The following is a 27627-nucleotide window of genomic DNA, read 5'->3' as shown; positions in this document are numbered from 1 at the left end:
CTATCTATCTATCTATCATCTATCCATCTATCATCTACCTGTCTATCCACCTACCATCTATCTGTCTATCCAGAGAGATTTACTTTAAGGAATTGGCTCACAAGACCGTGAGGGCTGGCAGGTCTGAAACCTACGGGGAAGACCTGTGGACTAGAGAGCCAGAGAGGTATGGATGCCCAAGTCTTGAGTCCTGGAAACTCAGGCAAGGTTTCCCTTTACCACCTGGAGGCAGGATCCCTCCTTCTTTGGTGGATCTCACACTTTTTGCTTAGCGTCTTCAGCTTCTTGGAGAGGCCCACCCACTTGTGCAGGGTCATCTGCTTGACTCAAAGTGGGCTGATTTAGATGCCAATGTCATATAACAATACCTTCACAGCTACCCCTAGATGGGGGCTTGACCGCACGCTGGACACCATGGCCCAGCCAAGTGGGCCCTAAAATTCACCATCACACCCGTGCTGGGTTCTTGCCAGTTAGCACCCAGCTTAAAATCGAGGTCCTATCCCTCCTTCCAATGCCCTAAATAAGGTTTCCCCTACCTTTCATCTCACCCACTTGGAGAAAATCCACCCCTAGGTGAACCCAGCTATTCACTTTCTTTTTTGCCTGCATCTGAGCAAACCGGCCCTTCTGGGGAAAACGCACAGCATGGCGGACATCATGAACACCAGGCCTCAGCTGCTCACTGGGTCTTGCGGCCTCGTTCGCACCTTCCAGGCCTGTCCCCACCCTCACGGCAGCAGGCTGCTCTCTGCCCTGCAGGTCTACGGTTTTCACCCCGCTCTGCTTTGCGTGCTGCAACCCCCCTCACCTCCTCCCAACCGAGTGGATGCCCCCTCTGCGACGTGGGCACCTGCTCACCCAGCTGTGCCCCTTGCCCCCTGATTACTCCTCAGGCCTCAACCCCGCTTCTCCCCACAACTCCCTGGAGGCAGCTCCTGTCAGCATCCATTTTGCTCCGTATTTCTAAACCCCCGGTGCCCGTGTCAGTGCGATGCGTCCCACTGCTGACCTCTTTGTTTTTCGGGGCCCCCTGCCCCTTGGCATTTGGGCTCGGCCTTCTACCTTCCTTCTGCTTATCTGTGTGGCTTTCCTTCTGCTTATCTGGTTAGTGTTTTTCCATTTGTTTCCCCAGTTATTCTAAAGGCTAATTTTCCTTTTTCAAGGACTTTTAGTTCCGTCATTGCCTGTGCCCGTGTCCCTCTGAACCTGCCCAGGGGTCTCATCCAGCCTGCAATGTAAACACCATCTACTTGTTGATGAGTAAAATACGTTCTCCCAAATCTCTCTTGAGAATCAAAATGGACTGGATTTTCTTCTAAACTAGAAGAAAGCTTCTAGAAAAACAAAACAAAAACAAAAAATAACCACAACTGTCCGCATAGACTCGCCTCAGGACCACAATGGAAAAGAGACATCACAGAAAACAAAACGAGAGAGACCATCACTCAGGACAAAACAGAGCTTTCAGCGCACTTTCCCTTGCTGTGCTGTGGTCCATCTCCCCACTGTCGCCATTTGCAATCTTAGATTTTTAGGGGAGTGATGACAGGGTGCCTGGAAATGCCTGTTTCATGCCCTCTGTCAGTGAGACCAGGAAATGCCTTCTTCGTCCCAGGGAAGAGGACAGCACAAACAGCATTCACATAGCAGCTGCCTGTTTGCAAAAAGTAGAGATGAGCATTTTTATGAGGGCCGCTGGATAAACCACAATAATGAAGATGCAAGTGTGTCCAGAAGGACCTCACACTGCTGCTGTGTTTACAGGCTGGTAGGACCCAGTAGAGATAAGCCTGGACCCCCAAGGCTGCTGGGCCTGCAGCCGAGGCCCAGAAGTGGGGTCAGAGCCTTGGTGCGCCGTGTGGGGCGAGGCTGGCCTCACACACCCAGTTCTTCTGAGCTGCGATGCAGGGGAACGACAGCAGTCTGAACTGTCTCCTTTCCTGGGGAAAATCAGGTGATGTTGGCCCCTGTTCATGGGCAAGGTCACAGCCCGGAACACTTTGCAAGCAGCACCCAGAGGCCGACTGCCAGGTGAGAGGCCTCAGCACAAAGATGTAGGACGTCTGCTGACAGTGAGAAGCAGAGGGTGAGCGAGCAGCCAGAGCAAAGAGGGACCTGGTGCCGTGGAGCCGCATGGCGGAGGGGCTGGCAGGGCCCACCACAGGGAGCTGCCACCTTGGCTGTGCCCGGTGAGAGGCCCGGACACTGGCCCAAGAAGCAGGACTGTCCTGGACAGGGTTACAGCCACTCCCCGTAAGTGAGGCCGAGCCAGCTCTCTCCTCCCAGCCAAGTGCTCACACCCAGGCTCTGTCAGCCGGCTCTGGCCCAACAGTGGGGTCCCCTGAGCCCAGCCAGAGAAGAGTGATATTAGAATAGCTTTGAACCTGGACCTTCAATCTGAACTCTTTTATTGACCAAAGGTGACCACAAGCAGGATGACACAGGGGCTGGAAAGGAGCTCCAGCCAAGCAGAGGGAGGATGGCCTTGGAAACACCTCACCTTAAACCCACTGGGCAGGGACCCCTGTCCACGCAGGGCTCGCTTTGTAGATTCAACGGAAGGAGCCAACCAGGCTGGAAGTGGTTCTCCCTCCGAAGCCACGTTGAAAGCCTCCTAAGGCCAACGAAAACTGGAATCTGGGAAATTCAGATGCGTTTGGCAGATGTGTGGATGGAACAGTGTGGCTTCTCGGTTTAGGGAATAAAGCCTCTTACACATTAAATAATGTTTAAAATAGTCATCCAATGCCACAAATTTAAGTTATCCAAACATATGGATCAGATTTTCCCTAGAATTACCGTGCTTCTAAAACTAAGCAAAAAAATGCCCGGCAAGACTACTGAAATTACTTTTCAAATGGTTTGTGTTTAATTAGAAATGTTTTCTGAATCCAAAAGATTCTCTCAGCCCACCCATCTCAACCAGACTAATCAGAGCTATTCTCACACAAACCTGAACAGCATTGCTGTCCTGTCATCCTGTAGTGATCAAAATTCCATGGATGGCTAAGGATTTCCAACAATACTTTTTGTCAAACTTCATCCTTTTCTTTCACATTTTCTTTTACAATTAAGTAACTTCAGCGATAACACACTCAATAGTCAACAAGGATTTTCTATTTTTATATTTAGTTTATTACATACTTATGATGATCAGAAAGATGATAAGGCTACATTCTAGGTAAAACTATTAAAATAATAACACCATTGTCACATTTTAACCACAATACAGAATTTTAACTATAGTACAGAATATTCTGGTGAGAATTGGCTGTCAGTGCACTCAGTGTGGGAGTCTATCCCTGTCTGAGAAATAAATTATTATGTTGGATTTTGAGTGAAACTTGTTATAAAACAAGTCAGTGTCTTACTTCATACTCACATTTTACAATCAGTCCCCGACATACAACCTTCAAGTTGGGAACTTTCAAAGATGCGCATATGCATCTGGTTCCAGCAAGGAACCAGAACCTGTGCCATCAGCGTCAGGCGTGAGTGAAATGGCAGCTCGCCCTCCGTCTCCTATTGCTGACAATCCTTCAGCTCTGCCATCTCCCACCTCCTCTCCCTCCTCCAGTCAGTAACTCTTCTTGCCTGTTCACTTGATGCCAGCCCCTGGATGCCAGCTGTGTACTGTACTACTGTACTTTTCAAGGTACTGTACTCTAAGATTAAAAATGTTTTCTCATTTTTTGTGTTTGTTTTATTATGTTTTATTTGTGTGGAAAGTTTTGTAAGCCTATTACATTACAGTCCTATGTAGACAATTGTGCTAGTTGGGTACCTAGGCTAACTCTGTTGGATTTACAAGTGAACTGGACTTACGAACATGCTCTCAGAATGGAACTCATCGTATGGAGGGGACTTGCTGCATTTTGGATCAAGAACAGTAAGACCCAGATAGATAGACAGACAGACAGACAGACAGATAGACAGATAGATAGATAGATAGATAGAGACAAAGAGAGATGATCTATTTATGCTTTGAAACAAACTGAAAAAAACACAAGATTTGAGGGGAGGGAATGAAGGAAAATCTGTTATCGGAACTTATATTTAAGGTTCTAATTTTTAAAGGAGGATTTTCAAGTATTATTTTGTAATCAATTATAAATTTAAATTGACTGAAATTGACAGGAAAAAAGTCCTTCTGCAGACAAATCTTCTACCTTGTACCCAGGTGTGGTCAATATCTGGGTCCATGTCTAAATGGTAACTCTTCCAAGTAAACTTACCAGTTACACATGTAAGTGTGGATGGCTGGAGGGTTGTATCCATCTATTTGTACACATGTAGATGGATACATACAGTGTGTGTACATGCATGTGCTTGTGTAGGTATCCTAAAATGGATGTGGGTGTGTGCCTGTATGTATAGCCTCTATACACATACACGTATGTGTGAGCGTGCCCAGCTTAGCCACAGGAAACTCCGCAGCCAGTACCCACTGGTGTGTGCAGAGGGGTGACGTCACCTCCCCATTACCCCACTGAAAGCTCCCAGGAAAGATCAAGTCTCTGAGTTATGGTGACCTCAGCTTTCCTGAGATGCACAAGGGCCCCATGAGGAGAGCAGTAAGCAAGGCCTCCGGGCTCTGCAGTGTTTGCTAGGCTGTTTCACTTTTTCCTTTTTTCTTAATTGAGGTATAGTTAATTTACAATATTGCATAAGTTTCAGGCATACAACACAGTGATTCAACACTTTTATAGATTATACTCCACTTAAAGTTATTACTAAATAATGGCTAGATTTCCCTGTGCTGTACAATATATCCTTGTTGCTTATCTATTTTATATCTAGTGGTTTGCACCTCTCAATCCCATCCTCCCAGCTTGCCCCTCTCCCCATTGGTAACTACTAGTTTGTTCTCTACATCTGTGAGTCTATTTCTGTTTTGTTATATACATTTTTTGCTTTATTTTTTAGATTCCACATATAAGTGATATTATACAGTATTTATCTTTCTCAGATTTATTTCACTAAGCAAAATATCCTCTAGGTCTATCCATGTTGCAAATGGAAGAATTTTGTTCCTTTTTATGGCTGAGTAATATTCCATTGCATATATGTACTACATCTTCTTTATCTATTCATCTGTCGATGGACATTTAGGTTGCTTCCACGTCTTGGCAATTGCAAACAATGCTGCTATGAACATTGGGGTGCATATATCTTTTCAAATTAGTGTTTTTGTTTCTTTTGGATACATAACCAGGAGTGGAATTGCTGTATCATATGGAGGTTCTATTTTTAGTTTTTTGAGAAAACTCCATACTATTTTCCACAGTGGCTGCACAAATTTACATTCCCACTAACAGTTTATGAGGGTTCCCTTTTCTCCACACCCTCACCAACATTTGTTATTTGTGGTCTTTTTTTTTTGCGGTACACAGGCCTCTCACTGTTGTGGCCTCTCCTGTTGCGGAGCACAGGCTCCGGACGTGCAGGCTCAGCAGCCATGGCTCACGGGCCCAGCAGCTCCGCGGCATGTGGGATCTTCCCGGACCAGGCCACGAACCTGTGTCCCCTGCATCGGCAGGTGGACTCTCAACCACTGCGCCACCAGGGAAGCCCTATTTGTGTTCTTTTTGATGATGGCCATTCTGACAGGTGTGAGGTGGTATCTCATTGTGGTTTTGATCTGCATTTCTCTGATGATTAGTGATGTTGAGCATCTTTTCATTTGCCTGTTGGCTATCTGTATGTCTTCTTTGGAACAATGTCTGTTAAGGTTTTCTGCCCAATTTAAATCAGATTGTTTCTTTTTTTTGATGTTGAGTTATATGAGGTGTTTATATATTTTGGATATTAACCTCTTATCAGTCATATCATTTGCAAATATTTTCTCCCATTCAGTAGGTTGTCTTTGTTTTTTTGTCAATAGTTCCCTTTGCTGTGTAAAAGCTCTTAAGTTTAATTAGGTCCCATTTGTATATTTTTGCTTTTGTTTCCTTTGCCTTAAGAGACATACCCAAAAAAATATTGCTACAATTTATTCAGTGAGTGTTCTGCCTATGTTTTCTTCTAGGATTTTTATGGTTTCAGCTCTTACATTTAGGTCTTTAATCCATTTTGAGTTTACTTTTGTATATGGTGTTAGAGAATGTTCTAATTTCATTCTTTTACATGTAGCTGTCAAGTTTTCCCAAAACCACTTATTGAAGAGACTGTCTTTCCTCCATTGTATATTCTTGCCTGCTTTGTTGTAGATTAACTGACCATAAATGCATGGATTTATTTCTGGGCTCCCTCTTCTGGACTCTCTACATTGATCTATGTGTCTATTTTAGGGCCAGTACCTTAGTGTTTTGATTACTGTAGCTTTGTAGTATAGTCTGAAGTCAGGGAGAATGATGCCTCCAGTTTTTTTTTTTTTTAAATAATAGAAAAAATCTTTAAAAATATTTATTTTCATTTTATGCACAGAACTTGTTTAAACTTGGAAATTGTATGCATTTAACCCATTATGCAAGATGGGATTTTTAAAATTGTTATTTTAATATACACAGGCAGGCCTCAATTAAGAATAAGTGAGATTCTAAAGCAACTCAGTTTTGTGAAAGTTATAACATATGAACACATTACCTTATTAGCAATCTCATACACAATATTAACATTTTCTTGTTTTGCCCACCAAAGGCTTTTTTTTTTCAATAATGACCTTGAGCCATAGTTATGCACTGAGTGCTTTAATATCTAAATAACGAGAATGAGTTTATTTCTATGAAAAAATATATTCATAAATTCAGCAAGAATCATCACAAATTCAAACTCTTTAGGCTCCTTAATCAGCTCTCCCTTCTGCTAAGCCTTAAAGCTTCTTTGGTGATCCTTTGTTCTAGGTTAAATCTTGGCTAGTAAAGTCAGATACAGAAGTTTTGGAAGATACAGAAGTTTTGGAAGAAAATGCAGGATTCTGAATGTAGGAGATACAGAAGTTTTGGAAGAAAATGCAGGATTCTGAATGTAGGAGAAGACTGACAGAGAAAGGAAATGTGAGTAGATGTTGTGACTAGATCTCTTTCATCTTTCTGAGAGTATCTCTTCCCTGACCTCTCTAATCACCCCCTTCCTCTTCCTTTCCACTCCTCCTCCCAAAGAATGACCACCAGAGTTTCCATCTTGGTTACCAATATGCTCCTATTCATTTTAGAACTTTACTCAATGCAACTGTCATTGAGTTTTATTTAAAATTTCTTTCTGAATGCTATGTAATGGCCTTTAAATTTTGTTTTATTTCATCTTCTTTTATGATAAATAGCAGAGGAAATAAAAATAGTGTATGCTTTTAACACCTCTTTAATCAGAAAATCTGTATATACAAAGTTATCAATTGTCTTTACAAAAAAATGATTTAATGCAATTTTATTGAGCATACAAGCAATTCTGGGCATTTCCCTATGGGGGTTTTGGCTAAACTCAGCTGTACTCCACATGCCCTTCATCTGTCTTTGGGGACTAGTAGGCTAGCACAGGGATATTCTTCTCACGGATTTTGCTGTAGCACAGGATAGAAATCCCAACTGCACATGTGCTTTTCTAGCCATTGATCAACTTACTCTTACTAATATTCAATAGGCTAAAGTCAGTCATTTGCAAAAGTCAAGGTCAAGATGTGGAAAAATATATTCAACATTTTAAATGGGACAAACTGCAAAGTCAAATAATGGATTGTAGTGGCATGGATGAGTAAAATAGTGAGATCATTAATGTAATCTACCACAGTCCTTAGACACTAATTTGCTGTGATGCCTCCAGTTTTGTTCTTTGTTTTTTCAAGACTGCTTTCATAATTCAGGGCCTTTTGGGGTTGCATATAAGTTTTAGAATTATTTGTTCTAGTTCTGTGAAAAATGCCAAGGGTATTTTGATAGGGATTGCATTAAATCTGTACATTGCTTTGAGTAGTGTGGACAGTTTAACAATATTATTTCTTTCAATCCAAGAACATGGGATATCTTTCCATTTCGTTATGTTATTTTCAAATCCCTTCATCAGTGATTTACAGATTTCAGAGTATAGGTATTTCATGCCATTGGTTAAGGTTATTCCTCGGTGTTTTATTCTGTGTGATGCAATTTTTTTTTAATTTTATTTATTTTCTTATACAGCAGGTTCTTATTAGTCATCAATTTTATACACATCAGTGTATACATGTCAATCCCAACAGCTGAATCCATCACACCATCATCCCCAACCCCCCGCAGCTTTCCCCGCTTGATGTCCATACGTTTGTTCTCTACATCTGTGTCTCAACTTCTGCCCTGCAAACCAGTTCATCTGTACCATTTTTCTAGGTTCCACATACATGCGTTAATATACGATATTTGTTTTTCTCTTTCTGACTTACTTCACTCTGTATGACAGTCTCTAGATCCATCCACATCTCAACAAATGACCCAATTTCGTTCCTTTATATGGCTGAGTAATATCCCATTGTATATATGTACCACATCTTCTTTATCCATTCGTCTGTCGATGGGCATTTAGGTTGCTTCCATGACCTGGCTATTGTAAATAGTGCTGCAATGAACATTCGGGTGCATGTGTCTTTTTGAATTATGGTTTTCTCTGGGTACATGCCCAGTAGTGGGATTGCTGGATCATATGGTAATTCTATTTTTCGTTTTTTAAGGAACCTCCATACTGTTCTCCATAGTGGCTGTATCAATTTACATTCCCACCAAGAGTGCAAGAGGGTTCCCTTTCCTCCACACCCTCTCCAGCATTTGTTGTTTGTAGATTTTCTCATGATGCCCACTCTAACTGCTGTGAGGTGATACCTCATTGCAGTTATGATTTGCATTTCTCTAATAATTAGTGATCTTGAGCAGCTTTTCATGTGCTTCTTGGCCATCTGTATGTCTTCTTTGGAAAAATGTCTATTTAGGTTTTCTGCCCACTTTTGGATTGGGTTGTTTGTTCTTTTACTATTGAGCTGCATGAGCGGTTTATATATTTTGGAGATTAATCCTTTGTCCGTTGATTCGTTTGCAAATATTTTCTCCCATTCTGAGGGTTGTCTTTTCATCTTGTTTATGGTTTCCGTTGCTGTGCGAAAGCTTTTAAGTTTCATTAGGTTCTGTTTGTTTATTTTTGTTTTTATTTCCATTACTCTAGGAGGTGGATCAAAAAAGATCTTGCTGTAATTTATGTCAAAGAGTGTTCTTCCTATGTTTTTCTCTAAGAGTTTTATAGTGTCCGGTCTTACATTTAGGTCTCTAATCCATTTTGAGTTTATTTTTGTGTATGGTATTAGGGAGTGTTCTAATTTCATTCTTTCACATGTAGCTGTCCAGTTTTCCCAGCACCACTTATTGAAGAGACTGTCTTTTCGCCATTGTATATCCTTGCCTCCTTTGTCATAGATTAGTTGACCATAGTTGCGTGGGTTTATCTCTGGGCTTTCTATCTTGTTCCATTGATCTATGTTTCTGTTTCTGTGCCAGTACCAAATTGTCTTGATTACTGTGGCTTTGTAGTATAGTCTGAAGTCAGGGAGTCTGATTCCTCCAGCTCTGTTTTTTTCCCTCAAGACTGCTTTGGCTATTCAGGATCTTTTGTGTCTCCATACAAATTTTGAGATTTTTTGTTCTAGTTCCATAAAAAATGCCATTGGTAATTTGACAGGGATTGCATTGAATCTGTAGATTGCTTTGGGTAGTATAGTCATTTTCACAATATTGATTCTTCCAATCCAAGAACATGGTATATCTCTCCATCTATTTGTATCATCTTTAATTTCTTTCATCAGTGTCTTATAGTTTTCTGCATACAGGTCTTTTGTCTCCCTAGGTAGGTTTATTCCTAGGTATTTTATTCTTTTTGTTGCAATGGTAAATGGGAGTGTTTCCTTAATTTCTCTTTCAGATTTTTCATCATTAGTGTATAGGAATGCAAGAAATTTCTGTGCATTAATTTTGTATCCTTCAACTTTACCAAATTCATTGATTAGCTCTACTAGTTTTCTGGTGGCATCTTTAGAATTCTCTATGTATAGTATCATGTCATCTGCAAACAGTGACAGTTTTACTTCTTCTTTTCCAATTTGTATTCCTTTTATTTCTTTTTCTTCTATGACTGCCATGGCAAGGACTTCCAAAACTATGTTGAGTAATAGTGGTGAGAGTGGATGTCCTTGTCTTGCTCCTGATCTTAGTGGAAATGGTTTCAGTTTTTCACCATTGAGAATGATGTTTGCTGTGGGTTTGTCGTATATGGCCTTTATTATGTTGAGGTAGGTTCCCTCTATGCCCACTTTCTGGAGAGTTTTTATCATAAATGGGTGTTGAACTTTGTCAAAAGCTTTTTCTGCATTTATTGAGATGATCATATGGTTTTTATTCTTCAATTTGTTAATATGGTGTATCACATTGATTGATTTGTGTATATTGAAGATTTCTTGCATCCCTGGGATAAATCCCACTTGATCATGGTGTATGTTCCTTTTAATGTGTTGTTGGATTCTGTTTGCTAGTATTTTACTGAGGATTTTTGCATCTATATTCATCAGTGATATTTGTCTGTAATTTTCTTTTTTTGTAGTATCTTTGTCTGGTTTTGGTATCAGGGTTATGGTGGCCTCATAGAATGAGTTTGGGAGTGTTCCTCCCTCTGCAAATTTTTGGAAGAGTTTGAGAAGGATGGGCGTTAGCTCTTCTCTAAATGTTTGATAGAATTCACCTGTGAAGCCATCTGGTCCTGGACTTCTGTTTGTTGGAAGATTTTTCATCACAGTTTCAATTTCAGTTCTTGTGATTGGTCTATTCATATTTTCTATTTCTTCCTGGTTCAGTCTTGGAAGGTTATACCTTTCTAACAATTTGTCCATTTCTTCCAGGTTGTCCATTTTATTGGCATAGCATTGCTTGTAGTAGTCTCTTAGGATGCTTTGTATTTCCGCAGTGTCTGCTGTAACTTCTCCTTTTTCATTTCTAATTTTATTGATTTGAGTCCTCTCCCTCTTTTTCTTGATGAGTCTGGCTAATGGTTTATCAATTTTGTTTATCTTCTCAAAGAACAAGCTTTTAGTTTTATTGATCTTTGCTATTGTTTTGTTTCTATTTCATTTATTTCAGCTCTGATCTTTATGATTTCTTTCCTTCTGCTAACTTTGGGTTTTGTTTGTTCTTCTTTGTCTAGTTCCTTTAGGTGTAAGGTTAGATTGTTTATTTGAGATTTTTCTTGTTTTCTTGAGGTAGGCTTGTATAGTTATAAACTTCCTTAGAACTGCTTTTGCTACATCCCATAGGTTTTGGATCATCGTGTTTTCATTGTCATTTGTCTCCAGGTATTTTTTCATTTCCTCTTTGATTTCTTCAGTGATCTCCTGGTTATTTAGTAACGTATTGTTTAGCCTCCATGTGTTTGTGCTTTTTACGTTTTTTCCCCTGTAACTGATTTCTAATCTCATAGCTTTGTGGTCAGAAAAGATGCTTGATATGATTTCAATTTTCTTAAATTTACTGAGGCTTGATTTGTGACCCAAGATGTGATCTATCCTGGAGAATGTTCCATGCGCACTTGAGAAGAAAGTGTAATCTGCTGTTTTGGATGGAATGTCCTATAAATATCTATTAAATCTATCTGGTCTATTGTGTCATTTAAAGCTTGCGTTTCCTTATTAATTTTCTGTTTGGATGACCTGTCCATTGGTGTAAGTGAGGTGTTAAAGTTCCCCACTATTATTGTGTTACTGTTAATTTCCTATTTTATAGCTGTTAGCAGTTGCCTTATGTATTGAGGTGCTCCTATTTTGGGTGCATATGTATTTCTGATTGTCATGTCTTCTTCTTGGATTGATCCCTTGATCATTATGTAGTGTCCTTCCTTTTCTCTTGTAACATTCTTTATTTTAAAGTCTATTTTAATTGATATGAGTATTGCTACTCCAGCTTTCTTTTGATTTCTATTTGCATGGAATATCTTTTTCCATCCCCTCACTTTCAGTCTGTATGTGTCCCTAGGTCTGATGTGGGTCTCTTGTAGACATCATATATATGGGTCTTGCTTTTGTATCCATTCAGCAAGCCTCTGTCTTTTGGTTGGAGCATTTAATCCATTCACGTTTAAGGTAATTATTGATATGTATGTTCCTATGACCATTTTCTTAATTGTTTTGGGTTTGTTTTTGTAGGTCCTTTTCTTCTCTTGTGTTTCCCACTTAGAGAAGTTCCTTTAGCATTTGTTGTAGAGCTGGTTTGGTGATGCTGAATTCTCTTAGCTTTTGCTTGTCCGTAAAGCTTTTGATTTCTCCATCGAATATGAATGAGATCTTTCCCGGGTAGAGTAATCTTGGATGTACGTTCTTCCCTTTCATCACTTTACATATATCATGCCACTCCCTTCTGGCTTGTAGACTTTCTGCTGAGAAATCAGCTGTTAACCTTAGGGGAGTTCCCTTGTATGTTATTTGTCATTTTTCCCTTGCTGCTTTCAATAATTTTCCTTTGTTTTTAATTTTTGCCAATTTAATTACTATGTGTCTCGGCATGTTTCTCCTTGTGTTTATCCTCTATGGGACTCACTGTGCTTCCTGGACTTGGGTGGCTATTTCCTTTCCCATATTAGGGAATTTTTCAACTACAATCCCTTCAAATATTTTCTCTGGTCCTTTCTCTCTCTCTTCTCCTTCTGGGACCCCTCTAATGCGAATGTTGTTGCGTTTAATGTTGTCCCAGAGGTCTCTTAGGCTGTCTTCATTTCTTTTCATTCTTTTTTCTTTATTCTGTTCTGTGGCAGTGAATTCCACCATTCTGTCTTCCAGGTCACTTATCCATTCTTTTGTCTTAGTTATTCTGCTATTGATTCATTCTAGAGTAGTTTTCATTTCAGTTATTGTATTGTTCATCTCTGTTTGTTTGTTCTTTAATTCTTCTAGGTCTTTGTTAAATATTTCTTGCATCTTCTTGATCTTTGCCTCTATTCTTTTTCCAAGGTCCTGTATCATCTTCACTATCATTATTCTGAATTCTTTTTCTGGAAGGTTGCCTATCTCCACTTCATTTAGTTGTTTTTCTGGGGTTTTATCTTGTTCCTTCATCTGATACATAGCCCTCTGCTTTTTCATCTTGTCTACCTTTCTGCGAATGTGGTTTTTGTTCCACAGGTTGCAGGACTGTAGTTCTTCTTGCTTCTGCTGTCTGCCCTCTGGTGGATTAGGCTATCTAAGAGGCTTCTGCAAGTTTCCTGATGGGAGAGACTGGTCCAAAGATATAATTAGCACTTCCAATGAGGAGGAACTCACATCTTCACAATCCTAGGTTCTGCATGGTTAGGCGTCCTGATCCCTCAAACTTCATTGACACTTCCAGATCACTGACGTATTATCCAGTAGAACATCACACTGAGGGCACCTTGGTATCCTGCTAGTGTTGGAGGGTCTCCTGCAGAGGCGGGGGTGGCTGTTGCTCACCGTGAGGACAAGGACTCTGGCAGCAGAAGTTCTGGGAAGTACGCCTTTGCGTGAGCCCTCCCAGAGTCTGCCATTAGCCCCACGAAAGAGCCGAGTGGGCTCCAGTTTTGGGTTGCCTCCTGTGTGATGCAATTTTAAAGGGGATTGTTTCCTTCCTTTCTCTTTCTGATAGTTTGTTATTAGTGCATAGGAAAGCAACAGATTGCTATGTATTAATCTTGTATCCTGCAACTTTACTGAATTCTTTTATTAGTTCTAATAGTTTTCTGGTGAAGACTTTAGGGTTTTCTGTATATAGTTATCATGTCATCTGCAAATAGTGACAGTTTTATTTCTTTCCTTCCAATCTGGATGTCTTCTAATTCCTTTTCTTGTCTGATTACTGTGGCTAGGACTTCCAAGAAAAAGAAGAGCAAACAAACCCCAAAATCAGCAGAAGGAAGGAAACAATAAAGATCAGAGAGAAAATAGATAAAATAGAGACAAAAAAATAGAAAGGGTCAATGAAACCAAGAGCTGTTTTCTTGAAAAGATAAATAAAATTCATAGACCTGTAGCCAGGCTCATGAAGAAGAAAAGAGAGGACCTAAATAAACAAAATAAGAAACAAAAGAGGTGAAATAAAAACCAATATCACAAAGGCAGAAAAATCATAAGAGAATTCTACAAACAGTTATCTGCCAACAAATTGAACAGCCTAGAAGAAATGGACAAATTTCTAGAATCATATAACCTTCCAAAACTAAATCAGGAAGAAACTGACCATCTGAACAGATGAAACACTAGTAGTGAAATAAATTTGTTATAATAAAAAAAAAAAAACCTGCAAACAAAAGTCCAGAACCAGACAGCTTCACAGGGGAACTCTACCAAATGTATAAAGAGCTAATACCTATCCTCAAACTATTCCAAAACATTGAAGAGGATGGAACACTCCCAAATTCATTCTATGAGTCCACCATTACCCTGATACCAAAACAAAACAAAGACACTCCAAAAAAATTAAATTGCAGGCCAATATCTCTGAGGAATATAGATGCAAAAATCATCAACAAAATATTAGCAAACTGAATTCAACAATATATAAAAAGAATCATGCAACCTGAGCAAGTGGGATTTATTCCAGGGATTCAAAGATGGCTCAATATTCACAAATCAATCAATACGATGCACCACATTGACAAAAGAAAGGATCAAAATCACATGCTCATCTCAATAGTCTCAGAAAAAGCATCTGACAAAAATCCAACATCCATTCATGAGTTAAAACTCTCATCAAAGTGGGTACAGAGGGAACATATATTAACATCAACAAACCCACAGACAACATCATACTCAATGGTGAAAAGCTGAAAGACTTTCTGCTAAATTCAGGAACAAGACAAGGATGCCTACGCTTGCTAGGCTGTTTTATGACCAGGCAGAATGTGGGCTGTGTCCTCTGCTCAAGCTGACCTTCCTCAAGCTGCAGGTCGAAGCAGATCACCTTTTAGGGTGAGCAAGTGTCATCTGCTGATCCAGAGTGTGGTATGTGGGGAAGAGCAGAGCCCTCATCTCCCAGTCAAGCAAACCAGACAAAGTTCTAGCCCAGTGCTCTTCAGAGGGGTGGAAAGGGTAGAATCAAGCCTGCAGGGATATAGAGTGGGTGCTCAGCTGTCATCTGGGGTCCGCTGCACACCTCCCCCACGCAGTGTATCCCATTTTCTTTCCCTTGCATATTTTTTGTTTATCCATTCATTTTACTGGAGCATAATATCCACTAGCTTCTTGAGAAATGGTGCCTGGGCAACAAAATTTTTTAAGATTTGCATGTCTTAAAATGTTTTTCTTCTATCCTGCCATTTGATGGATAATTTTATTGGGTGTGGAATTTCATGTTAGAAATTAATTTCCTTCAGAATCATGAAGCCGTTTTCTCATTTTCTTCTTACTCCCAAGTGTTTCTTTTGCGAAGCCCAAAACCTTTGTGCCTGCCTGTTTTTTCTTCGCGATCCAGTGTCTTCCTCTTGTTCCCAGGTGTTCTGAAGTTTCACTGTACGTGCATCAGTGTGGTTCTGTTTCCATCCATTGTGTTGGGCCCTTGGCGAAATCTTTACATCTAGCAACTCACATCTCACTGGTCTGGAAAATTATTTTGTTGTTATTTTTTGTTTGTTTGTTTCCCTTATTTTCCCTTTCTATAATTCCTTTGGTTTGGATGTTGAATCTTCCGGGCTGATCTTGTAATATTCTAATATTTTCTTTTATATATTCTATCTTTTGTGATTTTTTTTAATCTTTCAAATCTTCTAGTGAGTTTTTAATTTCTGCTAGCAATAAAAAGCATTTTTTTCCTGAGTTGTTCTTTTTTCTGAATGTTCCTTTTCTATAATACCCTGTTCTTGGTTCAATGTTTTCTTTTCTCTCTGAGGATGTTAATGACAAGTTTCCTTTTCTTCTATCAGCATAATTCCTGCTCCTTCCAGGTTGTGTTTCTCTACCTGTGCTTTTAGGTCTTGTCTCTCATGCTAAGGCTTCCCCTCAGTGCCATTCCATCCTGTTGTCTGTTCATGATGAGGACCAGGGGATGGAAAAGCTGGCTGGAAGCTCAGAGGGGACGACTGGCAGTTGTTATGTCTGACTTTATTGTGGGTTATCTGGTTGAGCCAGTTGTCAGGGAGCACCTGATATCTATTATTCCAGTTCTGTAGAGGCTGGTGGGTAGGAAGTCTTCTAATTTCCTGCTTGTACATACTGGCTGACAACCTGGGGAGCTAAATGGTGAAGGGCTGGGGGAGGAGGAATCCCTGCCCACAACCCTCAATATGCAAGTGAGAACTGAGTTATGTTTACAGAACAGCAATCAGGCCCTCAGGAGAACCTGGAATCCCTTAAACATCACAGGTTTCTGCCAAGGGAAGGTTGGGGCAGATGCCCAAATACACAGACTGGAGAGAGGGATGTAGAGTACCCTTTGAATTTCTTTTCAAACAATCTTTCCCATCTTGCTTTGTTTCTAGCTCCACCCTTAGTCCCTGATTCCAGGGGTGTTCATGCTGCCCTGCCTGAGGGTTTTGAGGATTCCGTCCCATAACTCAGGTTGGTCTCAGCTTCTCCCACTGCTGCCTTGGGGTTCTTTTGTATCTGCTAAATCAGTTAGCAATAATCCAACTTCGGGCTTCCCCGGTGGCGCAGTGGTTGAGAGTCCGCCTGCCGATGCAGGAGACACGGGTTTGTGCCCCGGTCCGGGAAGATCCCACATGCCGCAGAGCGGCTGAGCCCGTGAGCCATGGCCACTGAGCCTGTGCGTCTGGAGCCTGTGCTCCGCAACGGGAGAGACCACAACAGTGAGAGGCCCGCATACCACAAAAATAATAATAATAATAATAATCCAACTTCTCTCCATCTTCCAAAACTTTATTGCTATTTTATTCCACTCCTCTATATCTCATCCTTGTGGCTTTTTCAACAGAATTCTCTTGTCTTAGTTTGGTGTATTTTTGCAAGAGAATGAGATGCGAGATGATATGCATTTACAACTAATCACCTCTAAGCTATAAATTGCTAAGTTCCTTCCAAATTCAAACTTTTACATACAACTCAACATATCTGGAGATTATTTTGGTATATAATAGAGATAATATTCCAACCTGATACAAACAAAACTTGACTTTCCCAAACCCCAGCTTTTACAACATTCACCCTTTCCCACACTAGAGCATGATGCTGCCATTATTATAAATTAAGTTCTTACGTCTGTTTAGGGCAATTTTAAGATTATGTATCCTTTCCTATTGATCTATAAGTCAATTATCACACCAGAGCATCCAAAACACTCAAACACATATGCAGGCTCACACGGGCACACACACGTTCACATATGCACACACAGGGGCACACATGTTCATGTGCTCACACACACTCTTACACACATGCACATGTTCACAGATGCACACACACGTGCACACACGCTCGATGACTTGGTGTTTCCTCGGGTAACTGTCTCCAGGAAGAAAGGGAGGAAGGCGAGGGCAGGTGGTAGGAAGAGCCTCCTGTACCCAGAAGGCAGTGCCGACACGCAGCATCATGTGACCTGCTCTCGGGAGTCGTCCTGGTTTCTGATGGTGAGCAGACATCTTCTCTCAAGTACGGAAGAAACACAGTGTGGATGGACTACCAACTAGTTGTTCTCACGTTAGCCTACGGCTGCAGCTGAGCAGTTTGTGGAAACTCGCCCAAGATTTTGGGTATTGAAAGCATATTTGGGCAAACACTCCAAGCCCAAACTCAGCACTTTATCAATGTTGTTCAAGCACAGGCTTTGCCAAACAAACAACAGATAAATACATACATAAAAGGTAAATATTAAGACAATTTCTTCTGATTAGACAAACCCGAAGATTCATGCTGCTAATGTAGAAATGTTTCTAGTCATGATTAGTTGTAATATCTTTTATGGTTTTCTTTGGATCAGAGAGGAGAAAAGAAAACACAAAAGGAACAGGAAATTTAAAATTATTTCCTACGGTCTAGGAGGAAGAAATTGCCTATGGCTGAGTTGGAGAGAAACTTCTGAAAACTGGATTTATTCTGCCAGAAAGGGCTTTTGATTCTAAGCTGTCCTAAAGATACAGACAATTCAGTTAAGCATGCAACACAAAGCAATGATTCAGGATGAGCTGGAAAGAGGCCTTCTTGTGAAGGCTGAGATATATGATTAAAAAGTAATTTAAAATAGTTAAGACCATGAAGAGTTTGGACTGGAAGTCGGGAAATTTGAGTTTTAGCCCCAGAATCTGCTTTTAATTAGTTCTGTAACTTAGGGAATTAACTTCTCTTTCAAAGCCTTGGCTTCCTCATCTAAAACGCAGAAGCCAATGCATACAGTCACCAAGGCCTCTTACAGCCCTAAGTCTCCCTGAGGGAAATTTCAGCCAGGACGCCACTGACACACTGGCAATGGAGAATAGGGTGGTCCCTGGGGTGAATCACAGCTGTGAGACACGGGACACGAGGTGAGCGCATTCTTCTCAACCAAAGCCTCATGGAGTCTTTCCTTCATGCATCTAAGAGTTTCCAAAACGCAAAGAGACAGACAGTCCCATTTTACATTTTTTAATTTTTGAGAGAAAGACAGGCAGAGTGATGACTACCCCACCTCTCCCCCAAGTGCAATGGAAGCCTGGGCCCTCCTGGGGTCCCACATGAGGCTTGGAGACCCTCCCACCATGCAACACCTCATCCCACCCCCAAGAATGAAAGGGGGGTGCTCAGAGTGTGAGGAGAGTGCAGGAGGGAGTCCAGATATTATCAGCTGTGAGCCCAAACCCAGTCCACAGGAACGTGCCTGTGAATTTCTAACATCCCATATTTACCAAAAAGTGTAAAGGTCATAGCAGGTAGGGGCATTGGTTGTAAGAAGTAGCAACCCACTTGTCCTGGCATAAAAATAGGGGGCCTTTATTATAAGAATATGAGGTGATGCCTGACATCAAAGGAGGAGTGGAGCTGGGCCATGTGCACAGATCACTCTGTTCCCTGCATGGACCACTCTGTTCCCCACACAGGACCACTCAGTTCCCTTCCCCGCACGGACCACTCTGTTCCCTGCACAGGCAGACTCCATCATTTGCTTCTCTTGCCCATGTGGGAGTTGGCAGCCACCACTGCTCCAAGGTTCCTCGTCAGTCCTGAGCGTCAGTTCCCGGTTTCCAGGACGTGTGATCTGATGGGCCCACTTAGGTCAGAAGGTCATGGTTCATCCAACCAGCTGTAGCCCAGGGGAGGGGGACCAACCCTATGCCTGAGGTGGGAAGTTCCCAGAACCATGAAGCTTACAGGCCCAAGAAGTCCTCCTGCAGAGAGGCTGCCGCATGGGGCAAGGAGCACACGGCATTTTAGTCTTGAGGGGAAAATTTAGAGTTGCTCTTTTGAAAACATTTTCCCTGTTTAAAAGTATTTTTCTTTCCACCAGGAAATCAGTATGATGAGCAGGAGAAACAATTCACCTAAAAGTAGTCCTGTATGTAAAGCTTTATCCCAAACGTTTGGCCATTCCAAGATTGTGTCATCTGTTCATAAAACTATTTCGCATGTTTGCTTTGGGGACCAGCCTGTGCTGAATCGGTGTCAAACGACTGGGACAGGCTGTGTGGTGACCGACGGCCGGGAGCAGGCCAACCCAGCCTTCCAGTCAGGCCACAGGCCAAGGTTGCAGCACTGGATGGCGGCTGTCACATCCCACGGGAACCTGGATTCTGGCTCCCACAGTGCAGGCCCACTGGGGTCACGACCTGAAGGCGGACAAGAACGGAAAGGGATAGCCATTTCTCCCCTGGGTGGCAGGGCGGTCAGCCAGCAGCCTCGGGTCCAGAGCTGGAGCCCGAGGTGAGCAGCGGGGCTTGGGCCCGCAGACGGGGCTGTGACGGCAGGTTACGGCCCAGTGGGAAGGAAGCTCCTTGTTACATCAGCATACAGTCTGCTCCTGAAAAGACATTGTTTCCGCGTGGGATGGGGAGAGACCCCGTCTGCAGGAGGCCTGGGGCACGGAGGCAGGTCCCTCTCCTTTTCCCACACCCAGCCTGGGGCCTGGAGGACAGCTGTGGCCCAGCAGCCCCTCCTCTCTGGACCTCTGCTGTTTCCCCTGGGGAGGCTCCCAGGCCCAGGAGTAGCACAGACCACGCGGAAGGACATGGGGCACCTGTGGACCCCCCTTTGTGCTTCTTCTCCATCGAGCCACCCAGGCCACCTGCTGGGGCCACGTGCCCATGCCCACTGCCCAGCAGACTCTCACTGGCAGGACCCAGGCATTTCCCTAACACGCTTGTGTGTTTTCTGAGATGTGGTGTTAACCTCGTAAATGTCTGGATGAAAGTTCGAATAAACAAATAAAATCACCCGTTGTCCTTGACCCCACGTGGACTGGTCTGTTCTAGCTGAGCCATGAGCCTGTCTCTGGAGTGTCTGTAAGCATGGATGGCTGCATGGGTCCACCTGCTGTGCTTCTCCACGTGGAAGCACCAAGCTCATCCAATGAAGGGATCACTTTTAAATCTGACGTTGGCTGTGATCAAGGACTACAGAGAACACGGTCTAGTCAATGAAGACAGTGTGTGAATAGCTGGGTCTCCCGTGTCCTCAGGGAGCGCCTGTGGTGGGACCACATTTAGTAACAAGACGTTAGGAGCGATGGATGAAGGAACTGAGGATTCCAGTGAAGGGGGGAGGTTAAGGGGGTGAATTCAAAGGATGTACCAGCTGCAGTCGTCATTGATTCTCCTCCCCCATGTTTCCTCTCTTCTTTTCCCTGCCCCACCTCCCTCTGAGATCCCCCTTTATAACCTAGCAGGTCAGCTGCATAAGCCACACTCTGCAACCCAGCCTAACAGACTGGCTTTATGTTTCCCTAGGCAAGCCCCTCGGCCAGTGGGTGTTATCTCACTAGGTGTGTGCTGAGCGTGTTCAAGAACCTGGTTCCCTTCTGTGTCGGGAGAAAAGTCACCATTGCCACCCTTGTGGGTCTTACTCAGCAAGACAGCCTTGCTTTCTGAGACCAGCAATTACGCTCCGTCTGAACAAATGAAGTCAGCGCCCAGAAGGGCCGCATCCCGGTTCACCTGGTCAGTCACTGGGGCTCACAAACCTGCCCAGAAAAAACCCACCAGATCCTCGGAACCACAGCCACTTCTCAGTCTTTCTGCCATCTCCCGGCTGGGTTCTGTCTTCTGACGTGAGATATTCCCTGTCCCCAAGATATTTCCTAATATCTCCTCAACCCAAGAAAGTTCAAAGACTCTACATTCAGATACCCATTCCAATGCATTTTAAAACCTTTCTGCCTATCACAATTATTGTAGCTGAGCTAAGCGACAAGGTCTAGCGTTTACAAATCATGTCCAATGTGGGCCCTTCTGCCAATTAATCTATTCAGCTGTTTTTCTGTAACTGTTTTCTCTCTGATCGTAGATAATGTCTTTCAAGGTATTAGGGGGCGCCAGTGCATTCCTTACACACTGCCTTACGGTCCCGCAAAGAAAATTCTGCTTACATTATTACTTAGTGAGAACTAAGAGTTTGCTTGGATTCATTATTTCTTCTTTGGTCATGAAAAATGTGTGAATTATAAAACCTACCTTTCCCAAAAGCATACCTTTCCAAAACGTTGCCCAAATCTTGTTTTTTCTCTGATAGTGATTTTCTAAGTCACTTATTTTGGGGGGAAAGGGATGGAGAAAAGTACATTTTTTCCTTTTAATAGGGACCCTTAATATTTAATGGGAAACAATGATTCTAGTTCAATTTTGCCTTATGCCTGAGCCTAGTAAACATCATCATAATATGCATAAAAGTAACAACGATGTGCCAAATGTAAATGACGCCACCTTAAGTACCAAAGTAAACTCCTTCCCTTCAACGATTTGTGAACAAATAGATGAGGGGCCGCTGGAGATGGATCAGGTCAACTGTGTGTCGACTCCACTCCTGTGGGGGAGGGCCCCCTCTGCCACCCCCGAGCTGCCCACGGCCTGCTCCAGGCTCCCAGGCACCCCGGGAGAAGGTCCTGTGTGAGGAGGGGGGGCTGGACCCCCGATGCTGCCCCATCAAGGTCAAGGTGAGCCGGCAGACGGCCACAGAGAGGCAGCCTGCCCCCGTGCCTGGCCATTCCAGAGAGAGCTAGAGAGACACAGAGAGAGGGAAAGAGAGAAGGAAGGATGGAAGGACAGGAGGAGGCGGGGCTGCGGCCTCGCTCTGCCTGCCGGATCTCACGCCAATTTCTCGTAGTGACTCCAACCCAGACTCATTACCCAAAGGGAACCCTGGACCTAGCCTGGAGAAGCTGACACCACACAAGGCTTCAAAACACCCTTGAACCCAGAGTCAGCCCAGCGACTCCCTTTGTTCACGTCCCCCCAAGCACATAGCGGCTGCTGGGACGATGCAATACAGGAGCCGGCACACGACCGGCCAGGACAGCTGCCCCAGGGTCACAAGGCCAGGCGCCACGCCCTGCTGCATAACCTCTTGTCCTTGCTGACCTGGTGTACACGTGTATTTCCCAATTCCAAGAATAGTAAGAGATTGCTCTGTCCCCTGATGTCTCACCAACAGTGGAGGCTCAACATCTTTCTGTGACTGACACATGTGAGCTCACCCACAGGTGGACCCACCCAGCCCCATTCTCGGGCTCCCACCTCCCGGTCAGCGGGGTAACAAGACGCAGTTCCATTCTGTGTCCTCTCACTCCGGGAGGTGGGTCTGCTTAGCCAGAGGTTTCAGATCAGACGTGTGGGGCTCAGGCTGAGGGCGCTCTGTCCCCGGGCCGCGTCTGTGACCAGCCAGGGCCCTTCTGTCCACAGCACGAGGCCGGGTGCCTGCCGAGGGGCTGTCATGAAGCTTGAGGGCCCGTCACTCCGAAAGCACGCTGCACCAGGCTACGCCCCACGTGCGTGTTCAGTCTCTGCATCCTACTCGGCCCTCGTGACTGGGGAAGGAAGAGGCACCCACCACACGCTGCATGCTGTTCACCCTGAGTTAAACGTGTTGCCACGTGTTCCTTCGTGTTCCTTCTCTCGTGTGTCTTCTCTAGCGATGACCTCGTCCAGGGTCAAGTTTGATCTTTTTATCGAGATGTCAGTTGTTTTCTGCCTTCTTTGTTAAACTTCTCCCTATAAATACTCTTACCAGCCTGTCCTTGGTGTTTCACTGTTTCACGTGAACACTTGGGATTCGTACATATTCAAGCCTAAATCATTCCCTTGATCACATGACTGACCGTGTCAGATATAGGACAGCCTTTCCCACCCATGACTGTATGAACGTTAACCTGTACTTTCTTCTCTACTTCACGGTTAATGTGCTAACATTTACATTTCTGATCCCCATGGAATTTAGTCTATGAGGTTTAAAGCAGAATTCTAGTTTTATTTTACTACCAACTGTTTGCCCATTATTTCCTGCTGTGCTTTTGTGAAAATAAACCCTTCTTCATTCACTGAGCTGAAGTGTCACTTTAATTTTACACCAAATCCCCACATATTCTGGAGTATCTTTCTAGACTTGTATTCTATTCAGTCTCTGTTGCTTTGGTGGGACCTTACAGCTTTAACTAAGCCCTTCTTAAAGTGTGTGACAGTGTAGCACGGCCCTCACACCCTTCCATTTCAGGTTACTTTTGAAAAGTTTAGCATGTTTATTCTTCCCAATGAGCTGTAGATTAATTTTGTCACTGTCTCCTAAAATTGCATTAGGGATTTTCTTTGAACTGTATAAAAATGTTACAGGTTCCTTTTAAAAATGTAAATCTTTAAATATTTTATGTCTTCTCCATTTATCCAGATCTTCTTGATGAAAATTTTTATATTTTCTTCATAAAAGAACTTTACCCTAGCACAGTCATCCCTAGGAATTTTTCATTGTTACTGTGAATATAATCGTTTTTATTACATCTTATGGTCACACAAGTCTCTCCAGTTTTCAGGCAGCTAGTATTCTCTTCAGCGTTGACAGCCCTGTTTCTCTTCTCCCCTGGACACACACACCACCTGCTTCCTTCTCTTGCCTCTCGCTTTCTCTAAACCAGTCCTGCCATTATTCCGAGTTCACCGCTTCCAGGGCCAAAACGGCGACTGCAACATCATCTGTGGGGTTCAGACTAGTGTCCCCTATCAAGACGGAAAGCTGTCTTTATAATTTTAATGAATTATGAGTTTCAATTTTATTAAATGTTCCTTTGGCTGCTGTCAAGATAATCATAGGTTGTGAATTCTATAAATACATTTTTAAATAACAAACACCTTTTTTTCCTGGAATAAGACCAGCTGTGTTTTAATGTATTAATGTTTATTTATTAATATAGATCAACTGGATTTATGTATTAGTACCTCTGCTGTCTTCCCACCGAAGAGCGGCTGGGTGGGCAGGCCCAGTCAGAACATGCTTCTGTCGTTAGCTGACCGTGTCATTCCTTTATCTCCTAGGATTTACTGTTGCAGAGAGGTCTGCCAGATTTTTGTAATCTGTTTTTAATTAGCTTGCTCTCTCAGAATGCTGAAAACATTTTTTTTCTTCTTTTAAAAATCTTTTGCCATGTTTGCTTACTGTAAGTGTTCTTTTATCAACTTTGGAGAAGCTTCTTCTCCATCCAGGAACAGGCACCTGAGCTGTCCCTCTGTCGCCATGTCCCGTGTTGGGCTCAGCATCCCTCACCTCTGGGTCTCCCGTCCCCTCCGGTGTTTGTCCTCCTGTTCAGCCTGAAGGAGATGCTCCAGTGCATCTCCCACATCACTGGTTCTCGACATCATTAATTATGCTTCATTAATTATGCCTGTACTGCCTCCCATCTGCATTATAAATCAGGCCAATATTAGTTTTATTGCAAACCTCCCTTTTATTATTTAGCTCCATTTACCTCTCAGTACTTTTCTTTGTTTTTAGCTGACGTATCATTTTATATTTTATTAATAATTTGAAATACTCCTTTGAAATAATTTTCTGCATTTTGGAGAGCATCAAAATCATACTTTCCCTCTATGCCTTAAATATTTTAGTTGTAAAAGTATTTTTATTTAGACTTTTTAATAATAGGCTCCACATTCTACTGGGTATTTTTTTTCCCTCTTTATACCTTTATAAACAAGATAACTGTTTGCAACTCATGCTGTCACAGCAAGAATAAGTACATCTCTCTTGGTCTCTCTGTCCATTGATATAATGACTAAAATCATTTTTCAAAAATAACGAGAGAAAGTAAGGTATCCAGCTACTAGTCTTTGCAATTCTTTATGCTCCTTTACCGTTCTCAGCTTACTTTGTACACTGAAAACATTACCCAGGATGTACACCCAGATGCCTTCCACCAATTCACGTCTATACGTTTACCTCCCAGAATATAGTGGGTCACCATTGGTTTTCCTGTAGTTTACCTCAACTTATTTCCTAATATCTGTAGTAGTGTATCATTTTAAGAAAATGATAAAAGAAAGGGAAGAGAAGAAAGTCATATGCACTTCAGAATTCTGCCTCACAAGCAGTTTTAAAGGCATTAGGGTATGAATTACTATCTACTGCTACACAACCAATTACCCTAAAGCTTAGTGACCTAAACAGCAGACGTTAGTTACCTCACAGTTTCTGTGCATCAGGAATCTGTGCAGAGTTTATCTGGAGGCCTCTGGTTCAAGGTCTTTCATGAGGTTGTAGTCAAACAGCCAGCCAGGGCTGTGGTCTCATCTGGAAGCTGGATGGGGAGGGGTCCACTTGCACTCACATGGCCTTGGCAGGCTCCAGTTCCTCATGGACGGTGGGGATGAGGGCTTCAATGCTTGCTGAGCCACACGGGCCTCTCCATAAGACTGCTTCCAGTGTGGAAATCTGCTTCCCCAGCACAAGCGAACTGAGAGAGCAAAAGTGAGAGAGCAGAAGTGAGAGAGAGCAAGGGAAGCCCCCAGGATGGCAGTCAGGGTCTTTCTAAAACTGAATATTGAGAGTGATATCTCATGATGTCTTCTCTTCTGCCTCGTTCCCCCTTTAAAAGTGAGTCACTGGCGCCACTCACAGCCCAGAGGCAGGGATCACCAGGGTCCATCCCAGAGGATGACTGCAGCTGGTCACCTCCTTCATGGTTGGTCACAGGCAGCGAACACATGGAGGAAGAGACAGGAAAGTACTTTCTACCATTTTTCAGATACTACTGCCAAGAAGTACAACTGGGGTCTCTCACGAAGAAGACCAAGCCTCGGTCGGCTTCTTGATCCATCTTCGTTACTCCCAGTATCTATCACTGAAAGGTTTTGGTATTAGATGGTCTATTGGTTGAAATTTTTAATTTTGAAAATTTCTCTGTCTTCACTTGTATTTGTTGTGATGCTGGATATAAAGTTTTGCGCTGAAACTTGTTAAACAGACCAAACAGAAGAACTTGCACTTCTTCTACCTTGAACGTGCTTTTAAACTAAATGTCCTTTCTGAGGAATAAACAGAGTTGGAGTTACATATCTAAATCATGTGCGTGTTTATTCTAGAAAGCAATGGCTAAAAGCATCCACATAATCGAGGGGTGAGTTTTGCTTTTATTTATTCACATGTAATCCCATAGGTAGAGAAATCCCAAATATGATAAAGGCATAGTTGACTCAGGTATGATCTCAGGTATGATGGCAAACACAGCAAGTAACCTCAGGCGTTCTGCTGAATTAAAAAAGAAGGTTAGCCTGTTTAATGTTTTTATTTAGCTAAAATAGATATTACAGTTGATATAAACACAATAAAATTACAATAATATCATGAAACAGAGAAAAAGATATTTGAAATAGTGGTAACTCCGCTGGATTAGGGACTTCACTGTGTACATTCTTTAACAAAGCCAGGAATTTTAGCAACAAGAGGAGCTGTTCGTGAAGAGAATCACTTATCCTTGTGTCTTACACCTGATAGTGTAGGCAGCAACAAATCCACAACATGCCTACCATCAATGTGCTTACCACACCGATGAGGGCAGACACTTGGAGAAGCTTAGCGATGGCCCCAGCATGGCCCCTGCTAGCTGGTGGTACTCAGATTTGAACCCAGGAAGTCATACTGCAGAACGCATGCTCCTAACTTGCTATGAGTTGTTGCCTCAGTGAGGACCATGGGAACAGGTACATGATCAGTATTTGTTCACTTAATTAACAAATTCATGAATGCTTCAATGAATGGATGGACCTAGATTTTTTTTAACAAAATCTGATTCAAATTATGGAGTACTACCTCTTTTCTTTGGAAGGTTCTTATCCTAATAAGTGGTGCCTACAGAGAAAAGCTGCTTCGTTTATTTTTCTTAGTCAACATAATATCATGTTCGTGCTATTTTAAGAGGGGGGAAAAAGACAAAAGGAAAATGCATAATCACTACTGTAAACCAGTTTCATGTGTACAGAGGTAGCCATCTTTACCCTCATCCTTTATCCAATTTCAAAAACTTGGCAGTGTGTGGAGTTACCAGTCACCTCCTAAGACTTCTGGTGTTGGAAGTAAGACCCTAACTCTCACTGAATTATGGACTGGAAAAATCTGGTCTCCTTATGTGTTTTCCATATGGTTAGCTGAAGCTTTCTCTGCTCCAACACTGAGAAGGCCAGCATGTCTCCCCTGGCGGTTTTAAAGATTTTATAAAGTGGAAAATATTTTGCTTCCTTGGACTATCAAACTAGAGAGAATGAAAGACACTGCTATCATGTTTGGTGTTCATTTAT

At 42.5% G+C, this 27627-nt stretch overlaps 1 long non-coding RNA gene across 1 annotated transcript in view; it reads right to left on the bottom strand.

Moving 5' to 3' along the window:
• Nucleotides 1-16798: 16798 nt before the first annotated feature.
• Nucleotides 16799-27627, bottom strand: part of LOC137204323 (uncharacterized) — a 32936-nt gene continuing 22107 nt past the window's right edge. The window contains exons 2-3 of the long non-coding RNA XR_010933527.1: nt 25516-25787; nt 16799-19880 (exon numbers count right to left, since the gene is read on the bottom strand). This is a non-coding gene — a long non-coding RNA (uncharacterized lncRNA). The remainder of the gene's footprint in view (nt 19881-25515; nt 25788-27627) is intronic.

The sequence above is a fragment of the Pseudorca crassidens genome, chromosome 13, assembly GCF_039906515.1.
Source record: "Pseudorca crassidens isolate mPseCra1 chromosome 13, mPseCra1.hap1, whole genome shotgun sequence".
NCBI classification, from domain to species: domain Eukaryota; kingdom Metazoa; phylum Chordata; class Mammalia; order Artiodactyla; family Delphinidae; genus Pseudorca; species Pseudorca crassidens.
The sequence above is the reverse complement of the archived record's forward strand: the minus strand, read 5'-3'. Positions and strand labels throughout refer to the sequence as shown.